Source organism: Zootoca vivipara, chromosome 3 (genome assembly GCF_965207765.1).
Source record: "Zootoca vivipara chromosome 3, rZooViv2.hap1.1, whole genome shotgun sequence".
Taxonomy (NCBI): Eukaryota; Metazoa; Chordata; class Lepidosauria; order Squamata; family Lacertidae; genus Zootoca; species Zootoca vivipara.
The window spans coordinates 26,269,716-26,283,046 of NC_142586.1; the positions used below are offsets into that span (position 1 = coordinate 26,269,716).

The 13,331-nt window shown below is 49.0% G+C and overlaps 1 long non-coding RNA gene across 2 annotated transcripts in view; it reads right to left on the reverse strand.

Moving 5' to 3' along the window:
• The window catches only part of LOC118082406 (uncharacterized), a 58,324-nt gene that overhangs the window by 19,998 nt on the left and 24,995 nt on the right, over window positions 1-13,331 (reverse strand). The gene's annotated exons all lie outside the window — the stretch shown is intronic.

Below are 13,331 nucleotides of genomic sequence, written 5' to 3' on the forward strand. Positions count from 1 at the left end.
GGCACAAGAAGTTGCGCACCATTCCACAAAAGATAGGGTCATCTCCTGGGTCCTGGACTGGGTGTGGCGAGGATGGCCCAGCAGCAGCCCCGGGCCAGAATTCGCTGGCTACACAAACCGCAAACATGAACTGTCGGCCCACAAGGGGTGCCTGTTATGGGGAAGCAGGGTTGTTGTTCCCCAGCCCCTCCGCAAAAGGGTCCTCACAGCCCTACACGAGACACACCCAGGGGTAGTGAGGATGAAGGCCCTTGCCAGGAGTTATGTGTGGTGGCCGGGGATTGACAGAGAGATAGAGGCCTGGGTCCAACACTGCCAGACCTGCCAAGAATCCCGCCCGGATCCCCCAAGGGCCCCAGTCCAGCCCTGGGAGTCCGCCCGACATCCATGGTCACGCTTGCACGTGGACTTCGCTGGCCCCTTCCAGGGAAAAACATTCTTCATAGTGGTGGATTCCTACACCAAATGGCTGGAGGTCGCACTGGTACCGTCCACTTCTACGGCGGCAGCCATCCGGGTACTACGTAAGCTGTTTGCAACCCACGGGCTCCCTGACACCCTCGTCTCGGACAATGGAACCGCATTCACGTCAGAGGAGTTCCAGACCTTCACAGCGCAGAACGCCATCCGCCACATCCGCTCAGCACCATTCCACCCTGCCACCAATGGCCAAGCGGAGCGCATGGTGCGGACCACCAAGGACAGCCTCCGCCGCATAACACAAGGGGACTGGGAATACCGCCTTGCCGCATTTCTTCTAGCACAGCACAGCACCCCAAGCACAACGACGGGCCGGAGCCCAGCTGAACTACTCATGGGCCGGCGCCTTGCAACTAGACTGGACCGACTTCACCCCGACAGAGCTCAGGATGAGGTAGTGGTGGGGAAAGGCAGGAACCCCCGGACATTTGTGGCCCAGGACCCAGTGTATGCAAAGAATTTTGGGGCAGGCCCAGCATGGGTACCCGCCACAGTCACCAAGGTGACAGGTCCCGTGTCGTACGAGGTACTAACGGAAGGGGGGCAATGTTGGCGCCGCCACTGCGACCAGCTACGGCGACGATTCCCAGGAGGAACCCGGGAGGAGAGCGGGACAGAGGGGTCCCAAGGGGACAGCAGGGCAGTGAGGCCTGTAGAGCGAGAGGGGTGGGCAGGGGAAGCAGAAGCAGTAGGCACAGAGGGGCGCCCCGAGGCTGGAAGGACACCGGAACCAGAGTCACAACCTAGTGGTTCAGTGGCGCCAGACCAGACAGCCCCGGCACAGCCAGCAGCCTCGGAACACGAGCCAGAACCAGAACCCCTGACCAAGGAACACCCCAGGCCACAACGCACACGGAGGCGGCCAGCAGACCTTGGGGACTACGAATGCAACTTCCCGGGCAGGACTGGAACTTAGAGGGGAGGGGTGTTATGTACTGAGCGGAATCCTAGAACAATAGGATTCAGAATCAGCGGGAGCTACCCAATCCAACTCCAGGTGGAAGTGAATCCGCAACCTGATTGGCCTGCTGGAGCAGCCAATCAGGCGGCTGGCAGAAGTGAATCGGCTACCTGATTGGCCTGTAGGAGCAGCCAATCAGGCTGCAGGCAGAAGTCAATCCACAATATAATTGGCCCACAGGTGTAGCCCTGAAGTAGCCAATCACGCAAGGCCCATTGTGTAAATAATGTATATAAGCAGATGGTTTTGGGAAAAGAGCCATTCGTCTTCTCTTCTTCTCCTTGATGAATATGAGCTGAATAAAGAGCATGAAATTCACTCTCGACTCCGAGTATATTTCATAAACTGAACAAGAACAGGGTATAACTAGAGGGGAAATAAAACAGAGGGTTTTTGCCTTGTTTTCAGAGTTCAGACCTACACAGGGGGTAAAACCTCTTCAGAACTCCAGGTGTCAGATCTCTAACTGACTAGAACCTCCTGCCAATCAGAATCTACTGTAATTCAGACCAACAGCAGAATTAACCCCTTAAGTCACACATTGGACAATTTCTGCTTTTGCTCCTCCAATAGGGAGAACCAACCCCACCCACCCACCCGAATAGATTTTGCTACAAATTGTCACACGCACCTATCAAAATCCCTTTGTGTGTGGAGACCCTTTCACCCGGCCTATAAATAAATTCAGACAGGACTCTGGTTTTGGTTTGGTTTTTGGCAGAATTTAGGCCACAACTTTATTGATTACAAAATCAAGTGAGTGGTTGCATAGGCTCTGCTTCCCAAAGCTACCTAGGGTAGCGCTGGCTCTGGGCGCACCATGAGTCAGCCAGATCAACACCTGGGATGGGAGCCTTGACTAGCGCCCGGCCCTGGTTCCCCCAGATGTGCCCTGAACTCTGGATCCGGGTACAACCCCGCTTGAGGAAGACCAACCAGGAGTTCTAGGATTCCTTTTACAGGAATACCTGTGGATAGGGTTGGCTAGGAATCCTGCCACTCCTATCAGCATGAACCAGAGCCTATCTGCCAACCTTACAAGTTGTGACGATTTAGCTACGCGGCAGGCAAACCCCAAGTGGCAACAGCCAATCAGCCAAGTGGGGAAAATTCCTGCCGTGCCCCTGTCCCAACAACAAACGACACATGACGGCATAGCAAGGTCAAGCGCAAAAGCCCTAAAATTAGGGAGAGGTGGGTGGGTGTTCCGATGCACTGCAACCCGAGAAGAGGATCTTTAGGGGTCATGTGCAGCGCTTAGATAGTGATCCCTCTGCCTATTGACTGACATGCCCTTAGCCCAATTGCTCCCTGTCAGAGGGATCACCAATAGGGTGTTGTGGCTGCTCCAAATGTCCCCGCCCCAACTCCTAGGCCTGATGGCCGGGTCCCACTGCAACGCGTGCCCTCTCTTGTGGGAGGACCCGATTTACTAAAATATGAAATTGTAAACCCAGCAGCACCTCCTGTGCTGGGCTGCACTAACAGCAAGGAGTTTGGAGCCATTCACAAAGCACTGGGAACAGTTAAGGGAAAAGCTGGTGACTCTCCTGGACACCTCGGAAAAGAGGTTCATCTCACATGTTGTTTCAAGACACTCTGGGTGCACTGAGACATGCAGATTACTGTGCAAGTTTTCCTGATGCTAGCACTTCTCTGACATTGCTGTTACACGGCATTGTCTGTTGTGTTACGGAATTATGGCTTTTTTTAAAAAAAAATCAATATACTGTCACATTACATTCATTTTAAATGGTGGGAAAGAACAGTAATGACAGAATGCCACCCCAAATTTCATAAAATGAAATTACAGTGCAAAACTCCCATGGTTTTATGAGTTGGCAAACAGATTTATTTACTTTTTTTTCTGGAAAGAATTAACCTGGAAATGAGTGCTCAACTTCCACCGGATTTGACTACTGTATTTCCAAAAGAGGGTTGTGTGAAAGATCACACAAAACATGGAAATTATCAGGTAAGGAAATATCGGGGGAGGATGGGATAAAGCCCTGTCTGGAAGCAGCCTCTGTTCCTCTACTGAACAACAAGCTTTTACTGCTTGCCCATTCATTAGGCAGCTTCTGTCTTGTCGTGGCATCAGCATAAAGCTTGCATTCCTTTAGCATGTATGGCAAACGCCTCGGAAATGTAGCAGACAGCTTCGCCGGCCTTCTTTCTTAAGGACCCATGCAAGTTATTTGCCCTTCCTCAACTCTAGTTTCTGGGTTCTGATAGGAAAGGAGAGTATTCATGTAGTGCACTATATATCTAGGAAAATGTCATGCTTCGTACATTCAGTTATCAGCCACTCTGGCAAGTGCTTTATGTTATCTACAAAAAGCAGACTGCGGAGGGGAATGAACTACAGCAAATCAAAGTATATTACTAAGAAAAGAGGGAATAGCAGCATGCAAGGCTTATGGTGTGCTCCCAGCTGTAGCCACAACTCTATAAATAAGTTTGCCCGGTTTATTACGTAGGGCAATTAATGGCTGCCTAGACTCGGCATGCAATCACAAGCCCTTGAAGGGTTGCCACGTTCTCCCTGTCAGGGCTCCGGGGTATTTAAGAGCTGCCTGGCAGGCAGAAATTCAAGATGTGAAGCTGGCCCCCATTTCCATGCTGGGCCAATATCACACCCTCCAACACAACACAGTCCAAAACCAGGATGCCATCTTCTGGGTCCACACTCCCATGTGAGTCATGTGACCCATAGGAGATTGTGGCCCCAGAAAAAGTGTTGGGTGTTTTTTTTTCAGGCACGGTGCCCAAAACATGCACTTGGGGGCATTGCACGAGATTGCAACCCCCCAAAAAAATGCTTTTGGGAGGATGAGATCTCAGCCCAAATGGCCGCCATGCTCTTGCAGGAACTATTTTTCTGGGACAGTTGTCGAGTGTGCAATATTGTAGCCTGAGTGATCATGATTTGCCCAGCACCATCCAGTGAGCTTTATATCTAAATAGTAATGTTGGGGTTGGTGTTGTTAATAAATTATTATTATTATTTATTTATTTATTTATTTATTTATTTATTTATTTATTTATTTATTTATACCCAAGCCACTCTGGCCGGCTCCAAACAGAATATTAAAAACACAATAAAGCATCAAACATTAAAAACTTCACTAAACAGGGCTGCCTTCAGATGTCTTCTAAAAGTCAGATAGTTGTTCATTTCCTTGACATCTGATGGGAGGGCGTTCCACAGGGCGGGCGCCACTACCAAGAAGGCCCTCTGCCTGGTTCCCTGTAACCTCACTAATCGAAGTGAGGGAACCGCCAGAAGACCCTCAGAGGTTCACCCTGTTGTGCCCTTAACCTGTGTCTCAACTGCAGACATTCCACATTGCTGTAAAAAAAAAAACTGAATTGTTGAGTTGGGGTCCCCTCCAACTCTACAATTCTATGAACCCCACTGGAATGCCCTGAGTGATTCATCTCTGAATACCTGCGACTATACAGGTCATCCTATGAGGCCACTGAAATGTGCCTGAGGTGGGGTGGGAAGTTAACGTGCATATACATATACATATACATATACATCCTATATAATAATGTGCAAGTGTCTCTGCGTCCAGATTCCCTGTGTCCCTGTGTCCGCGCTACTGCGCATGTGCCCCACGGACACAGGGATTGGACGCAGAGACTTGACGCACACACTCTCTCTCTCCCACCCCCCACCCCCTCTGCCTACCATTTCCCTCGCAGTCCTCAGAAGAATTGCGGCCTTCTCCTGGGCGCCCGCCGGCCAGCTGGGCTCAGCGGAGCGCCCCGACGAAGTGGCGGCCGTGGGAGGGGCCAACCGGCACCCCCACGTGGCGCTGGCGCCGAAAAAGGCTGAATGCTCTAGTGCCCGTTTATTAAACGGGCTGAATGACACTAGTATACATATATATATACATATGATTCAGTACTGCTAAGCTTTTGAATAAAACTGATCTTGTGGCTTGCTTAGCAAAAGTGCAAGGAAGAGGAAGGCGGCTGTGGGGCAGGGGAGAGAGAAACCCTCTTCCTTTAGCCTTGTTTATTATTGGGGGGGGGGGAAACCCAGCGATGGCCAGCGATAATGTTGCTCAACGGTAGGAAATCCTGTGCCTGGGTGGCACCTCGGTAAATACATGGTGCAGCCAGAGCGTTAGTGCCCTACACGCCTGTGCAAGGCGAGTGGAAAGACCAGTAGCAGCTGGCAGGAAATGGGTAAGAAAGCTGACCACAGATAAACTGTTAGGACGCTGAGTAGCAGCAGAAGATATACTCTGGGAGAGGAAGCAGCACTGTCAGGCTGCTCCGTAGTGGAGTGCTGTGCAGTACATTCGCCCTGCTATTGAAGTATGCAGCCGCCAGATAATGGTCAGGGGACACAGCTGTCAAGCTGTGATGAAGTAACTCCCCGAAGCCCAGGGCTTGCTGTGGTACAGCTGCGGATGTTTCTGTTGAGGAGGATAAAGGCTGCCTGTCAGAAGAGGACTGGAGCAAATTCAGTGTCATGTGTTGTGAGAACAAGCCATCATCAGCATGGCTTGGAAAGGCCGGTCGGAAGCCTCAGTGACAGAAACAAGACTCTCTCTCTCTCTCTCTCTCTCTCTCTCTCTCTCTCTCTCTCTCTCTCTCTCTCTCTCTCTCTTTCACACACACACACCTGGGGCAGAAGACTTGCAATTTTAAAAATACAGGATACAAAGCAAGGCACTTAAGTTCCTAGGTTGCTGCTGGTACGCATAATCACCCTATCCTCATAAGGTCACAATTCTCAGGCACTTCTCTCTACAGAGTGGCCTCTCGAGACCCTTGAGGAGAAAGAGAGAGTTTTCCTTGCATCAAAAGCAATCTAGAACCTTTTTTAAATTAGGGTTTTGTTTTTAAGACCAATAAGGGGAGAAAAGTACAGTTGGAGGGAGGGAGGGAGGGAGGGAGGGAGGGAGGGGTGTTACTCTTTCATTCCATTACCTAGTGTTAGTGTAGGGGTCCTACACATGAATAGTTTGTGTGTGAGAGAGGGGGGGGAATCCAAGAGCTTGGAGGGAATCCAAGAGCTTGGTTGGTTGTGTTTAGTTGGTTGCAGTGTGGCTTGTTTATATGGGGGAGGCACAGGTTGTTGGGTCAGGTAAGCCATATTGATTCATATGCTTTGTGGGGGGTGGGATAGGTCATTGTCCTGTTGTGCTGTGTATGAGATAAAGGGGAACTACACTGGGGTGAAGGCATCCTCCTTTGCTTGTCCCCATGCTAATTTAAGTTTGTTGGCTAACTTTTCCAGTAGGGCAGTTTCCCATACATTTTGGTACCAGTGGTCTACAGCATGTTCACTCCTGATAAACCCTTCCAGTGTCTAGTTACGATGTTTCTTGCTGCCGAGATCCTTTTGGAAACAATGGCAACAATACACATTACTCACTGGAGCAGGTAGAGCAGTGTTTCCCAACTTTGGGTCTCCAACTATTTTTGAACTACAACTCCCATCATCCCTAACTAGCAAGATCAGTGGTCAGAGATGATGGGAATTGTGGTCCAAAACCACCTGGAGACCCAAGGTTGGGAAACACTGAGGTAGAGAGACCTGGGGCATTTTGACTGTCCTTTCAAATGTAAATGTCTTCTGCCTGGCCTGCTTGGAGACTGAAGTTATCCACACCACTGCTTTGCACTTTAAGGAATCAATGGATCTTTTAACCTGTTGAGTACTGCAAACCTCACAATCAAAACTAGCTAAAATCCAGGAGAAACATAACTTTTTGACAGCATCCATCTACACAGGCCTGCTGAGGTCTAGCAATCTCTGTGCTAGGAAGTGGTTTGTAATCTGCTCTCCAACTGCGTGGTTGCACTGCACTTTCAGCACAAACCAGTTGATCTGGGTTTGCTTTGTGTCAGCCGAAGTGCTGCAGGGTAACAACAGCATTTGTACTCTGGCTGACCCTCAGCAGACATGGGATTTGCTGCTTTCAGTGAAATGCTCACATACAGCCTTCTCCAGGCGCCTGGGAAGTCAAAAGTTCCCAAAAGCTTTTGGCAACAGGCTGCAGAAGCTGCCCATGCAAAATATATTCCAGTGTCCCAAAGCTGCGATGAAAATTTGGACATCTCCTGGGGTAGGAAAGCGACCAGGAGAGGACCTGCTTCCTCAAAAACACAAAACTATGGTGTTGCTGTGGTTTGTTCCCATGCCCTTCACAGAGAACCACGTAGGCCCGGGCATACAGTTACTGGTGCTTACTCTTCTTTGGTGGCTGTTGATGAGGTAATGCACTAAATGGGCAATGAGAGGGATGGAGAACTAATACCTATCTTTTAATGTTTGGTGTTTTACTATTTTATATATAGATTGTTAGCTGCCCAGAGTGGCTTGGGGAACCCAGCCAGATGGGTGGTCTGTAAATAAATTATTATTATTATTATTGCAAAGTGACAGCATGAGAACTGTTAGGTCAGCACATGGCATGAGTGTCAGTGGCCTATGTTGGCCTCGCTGGCAGCTCCAGGAGCCATGCACTTATCAAACAGCCCCCAGGCTTACTCTGTTGCCTCACAATGCCTGCCAATAAATGCCTCAGGTTCCCCTTCCCATCATTTGCAGAGGTCTCTGCTTCCCATTGCACAAGATGTTGCTGGTCTGACTAAGCCAATTCTGTTCATCCAACATGATGCCCGAGAGGCATTGTGAGCAGCACTATTTTTCTAGGGGAAAAGGGTGCCAAAACTCAACCTTGTTCTCTTGTAATGGCAATGGCACCCACCTGAGAGGTGCTGGAAATGAATTCTTGTGAGCCCTGTGTGTGAGTCCTGTGTGTGAAAGCCCTGTGTGTGAGTCTGGACAGCAAAGCTGCCGCCCCACCGCCCCGGCCCAGTTACAAATCTCTTCAGGCTCTTTAAACAAAGAAGGCCCCCATAACAACACCCCGATATTTCTCCAAGCAAGAGTAGGGGCAATTCAAAAGCCCCCATGGCCTTGAGTTCCCAGGAACAGCCTGGTGAAACAAGCTCAAAATATACACATGCTTGTGTTTCAGCAGCGGCAATCCTATTGTTTTAACGACAAAAGTATTTCCTCTCTGATGGAATGGCCTCAAGGCGGTGTTCCGTAATGGCCATCCATGATGGAGAATGCCAAGGGTGTCTTGCTGAGAGTCAGAAGCCATAAAGACCCACAAAGAATGTTTTGTGCACAGAAATCCTGCCCCGGATGGGTGCTTCCAGCTAAATGATAATAATAAAGTTCAACTGTATTATCCCAGCCCAAGAAAAAGGGGGGGATGTTCTTGAAGAGGGACATGGTCCTCACTGTGGCGATGTTGTGTTCCTCAGTGAGAGAGAAGCTGCATGACCAGGGAGTGGGGGGGGGGAGAGAGAAAGAGAGAGAAAGAGAAATTGTAAAGCTGCAGGCTGCTGCCTGGGCCGTTTTGATTTCACAACCTTCCCAGCGACCAGAGCAGTTGGTGCATGGCTGTGACTTTTGCCCAAGTCATCTCCTTCCAAAGCAAGGTCCCATTTTTCGATAATGAAAAATGACAAGGCCTCACACCTGGAGTGCGGCTGTTGCTGAGCTGCATCCTGCACCAGCTCAGGAGGGGTTAGCTTTAAAAAAAAAAAACCGAGCTCAGCTGCGCGGCTGACTCACTGCTTGTTCCTGGAACTGTCTGAAGGAGGAAAGGATGCTGTGGGTAGGCTCTGTATCATCTGGGTTAGGGCCGGTAGCAGATGGGCCTAAAATCATACTTCCATGTGGGTTTAAAATAGAACAGCACCCACAATCAGCTGAATGGTGAAATGTGCAAATGCCTGTCACATGAAAAAGTGTGCTGCTGCTGCCGCTGCTGCCACCGCCGCCACTGCTATGCTACAAAAGGCTTTTGGTTCGAAACTAAACTGTGCAATCTCTGATCAGCTCCTGCAGGCAGCATGGGAGGGGATCTGATTGGACTCTGACTCAGATTCCACCCTGAGGGTCCATTGGAATTGTTTCCAGAAATTAATGCAGAGTGATTCTGCCGAATCAGCAGCAGCAGCAGCTTCACAGTCAGGTCCATGCTATCAAAGTTGTCCTGACAGAGGCAATAGCAGGACTCGTTGAATGCAGAGGAATGCTAGGAAGCATCAACTGGGGAACTCCCAAGGGAAGAGTGCTCAGAGGGTTGCCACCTGTCCTGTATAATACAGGATTGTCCCATATTTCATTGTAAAATGCTACATCCTGTATGGATACAGTTTTGTCCTCTATTTCAGGTCTGGTCTCTCTCCCTCTCTCCTTCTGCCAAGTTAGGGATCCTCTCCGAATGCATGTGCTTGAAAGGGTGTGTGAAAAGTCATGTATTTAAGCTCTGGATAGCCAAGCACAGCAAGATTTACAAATACATGTATTCGCGGGTAAACGTACGCGGGTGCCAAATTCCAGAGGGGCCACTGTGTTAGGCTGCAATAGATTGTAATGGATTGCTTTTGAAGTCACTCCAGCACCAGATGCGGGGGGAATCACACACCCCCAACTGTACCGCCCTGTATTTTGACAGAAAAAAATGTGACAGTGGATTGATGGTGGGACGACAATGAGTGGTCAGAGGGAGGAGAGGAAGAAGACTATGGGGAGGAGGTGTCAGAAGCTGAAGAGGTAACAGGGCTTAGTGAGAAGGGAGAGTATGTGGCAGAAATAAGTCCAGAATCAGAGGCAGAAGCTGAAGTAGGAGAGTAGGATGAAGCGGCCAAGAGGCAGAGATGAGTCAGGCTGGTGAAGAGTTACGGGTGTCTCCCCCCTTCTGCTGTGACAAGCTCCCTAGCATGCTGGCCGGGGCTGATGGAAGTTGCAGTCCAAAACATCTGTAGGGCACCAGGTTGGTGTCACGGTCTGGTCGGCGGGCGTCAGGACCAGAGGCAAGATGGTGGTGAAGAAGCAGGGTTGAAGGCAGAGGCGAAGGTCCACGGGGCACGAAGCAAGGCGAAGGCAAAGCGAGGGTCCAGGAACAAGAAGCAAGGCGAAGGTCCACGGGGCAAGTGCAAGGCGAAGGCGAAGCAAGGGTCCAAGGAGCAAGGAGCAAGGTGAAGGATCCAGGAACAAGAAGCAAGGCGAAGGTCCACGGGGCAGGAGCAAGGCGAAGGCGAGGCAGGGGTCCAAGAAGCACGGCAGCAACAAGGCAAGGGTCCAAGGAACAGGAGGCCAGATGCAACCAAGCAGGGATAGCATTGCTGTGGCAAAGAGCTGAAGGGAAATGCTGGGCTTTTATCCCTCCCAGCTCCTGCCACCAGGTGCAGTGAGATCTCAAGTGGCCTCACCTGGGTGATTACTCCTTGCTTCTCCAGCACAAGCTGAGGACTTCACCTGTGTGGCCACGCCTTGCTTCTCCAGCACAAGTTGAGGCATGCCCCAGTCCTGCAAAGCACTACAGGCCCCAGAGCCTGACTCCTGCCCATACTCCTGACAGTTGGCAAAGGCTGCCCCTATCCACTGGCCATGCTGGCTGTAGCTGATGAAAGCTGGAGCCCCAAAAATATATGGAGGGCCACAGGTTCCCCAGCTCTGCCTGAGAATATCATCCTACCCCACTTTTACTTGGAGCTAAATTCCCCTGTGTTCAATGTTCTGTTGCGTCAGAAGTGGTTTAGTCATGCTGGCCACATGACCCGGAAAGCTGAATGTGGACAAACACCAACTCCCTCGGCCTGAAAGTGAGATGAGTGCTGCAACCCCATAGTCGCTTCTGATTGGACTTAACCGTCCAAGGGTCCTTTACCTTTTACCTTTTTACCTTAAACCCAACAAAATGTTTGTATGATTGCATACTCAGTTTATTCTTATTGCTGCTGCTGTTAGGTTAACTTCACAAAGATGGCTGCTATTTGGGTTTTCTGCCATAGGCATCAAAATGTCTTATATTGTCTTTGTGTGATAACATTGATTTTGCTTATCATCAGTGGCTAAAAAACCCATATAGCTCCAGTTGCTGCTGAACGTATTTTTAATGAAACTTGTTTATTACAGTGAATTTTGCAGCAAAAAATCTATCTCACTCCAATACGGTATGTGGGTTGGAAAGAAGAGATTATGGCACTCTCTATAACTTGAGGTTGTAAACCCTCTCCAGAAACTATTGGGCTTCGGCCCACTCATCTATTTGGAAAATGTATCCCCTAATATTTAACAATTTGATTCCAAATCCTGAAAGCACAGATATGTTGTCATTGGAAAGGCTCTATTAGGTCATTTGGATATATTCTCTCGCCATGAGAGAAATTTCCCCCTTGTTTTGTCTACTTCTAATCATTTCAAGGGATGCTTCTTCTTTAAAAACGTTGGCCACAAGCAATCTCACGACTTCAACCTAAGAAGCAGATCCAGATTCAGCGAGATCCAGGAGAAATTATTCTATTGGCTTTAACCCAAGCTAGATCAGAAGTTCAGAAATACAGAACTATGTCATATAAACCAAAATGTGCTTGGCACATGCCAGTAGTAGGTTAGTGTATTCTTTGTGCCTTGAATGCAGATTAACGTGAAGGAGATGGCTCAATTTCTACTAAAAATAAAATATGAATCTGGGAATAGGATGGCACAGGACCATCTGCAAACAAGCAGTGGAAGAATAAGAAAGAGTTTTGCTTTACTCATGCTGGCATTGATGCTCTGTCTGCACCTTAGTCAAGACCAGACACAAGAGTAGCCCTCAGAAATGCACTGCACAGGTCAGGAGAATGCCATCAACTTTACGCTTTGATTGTGAATGCCCAAAGGACTCTGGCTGAAGCAGAACATTCAGCTAGATGGGCCTCAGCTTGATCAGCAAGACAATTCTTTATTTTCTGGTCTATGTTCTTAGAAGGGACCATACTTATTAGATTGAGAACATACCTGGAGCTCTGATCCTATGCACACTTATAAATGTGTAAAGGATATTCTATTCTGTGGAGGGAGGAAACAAGAACATGTGCAAGTCATTCCTATTGCTCCAGGCATACAGTATTGAAGGTATCATTCAGGATACCTGAACATATTTGAGCACAGGGTCAATGATACTCAACTTAGAACAGGCATCCCCAAACTGCGGTGCTCCAGATGTTTTGGCCTACAACTCCCATGATCCCTAGCTAAGAGGACCAGTGGTCAGGGATGATGGGAACTGTAGTCCATAACATCTGGAGGGCTGAAGTTTGGGGGTGCCTGACTTAGAAGATGGTTGTTGCAGTCCTACAGATTTGTTGCCTCAGTGAGGTGCCGAACTATAACTCTTCTACTTTAACACAGTGATCAGGGCTGGGGGACCCCAGCTCCCATCATCCCTGACAACTGGTCATGCTTGCTGGGGGGAAGAATAATAAACAACTTTATGATCGCATCACCTCTGCTCTCTGCCAATAGAGCATAGTGATAACATTGAACCATTGCCTCCTCGCTTTTGGGGGGGGGGGACAAAACACCCCAGTGACACTGGAGTGGCATCACATAGACAATGTTACTCAGTCTTTAGCACTTCTGTCTGAGTACCGTGCGCACATTACACTTGGCACAGAGAGGCTGAGAAAAAGCAGCCTCCTTAAGATAACCGCGTCATACCATAACTATGTTAGCCTACCATGTGGATCGCCGCCACCAAACTGAGAACGGTTTTTGGGAATACAGTAACTCTCCTGGTAACCGCTGGTGGGGACATAGAACTTTTCAAGCAACAGCTTTGGAAGTTGCTTTGGGACTTATTGATGGAGTATTCTTCATCATAATATTGTTTCTCTTAATGCTTTAACGCCTCAGAACTTAATTCTCTGCCACCAGCACAAACAAAAGGGCACTCTGTTTAGTAGTTCTTCTCAAATGCCAGCTAAGAACCATCACAGAAGGGAAGTCAGCCAAGGCTTTTAGTCACTCTAGACAGCTCCTGGGCCTTTTGGTGAGCCATAACCCATAGAA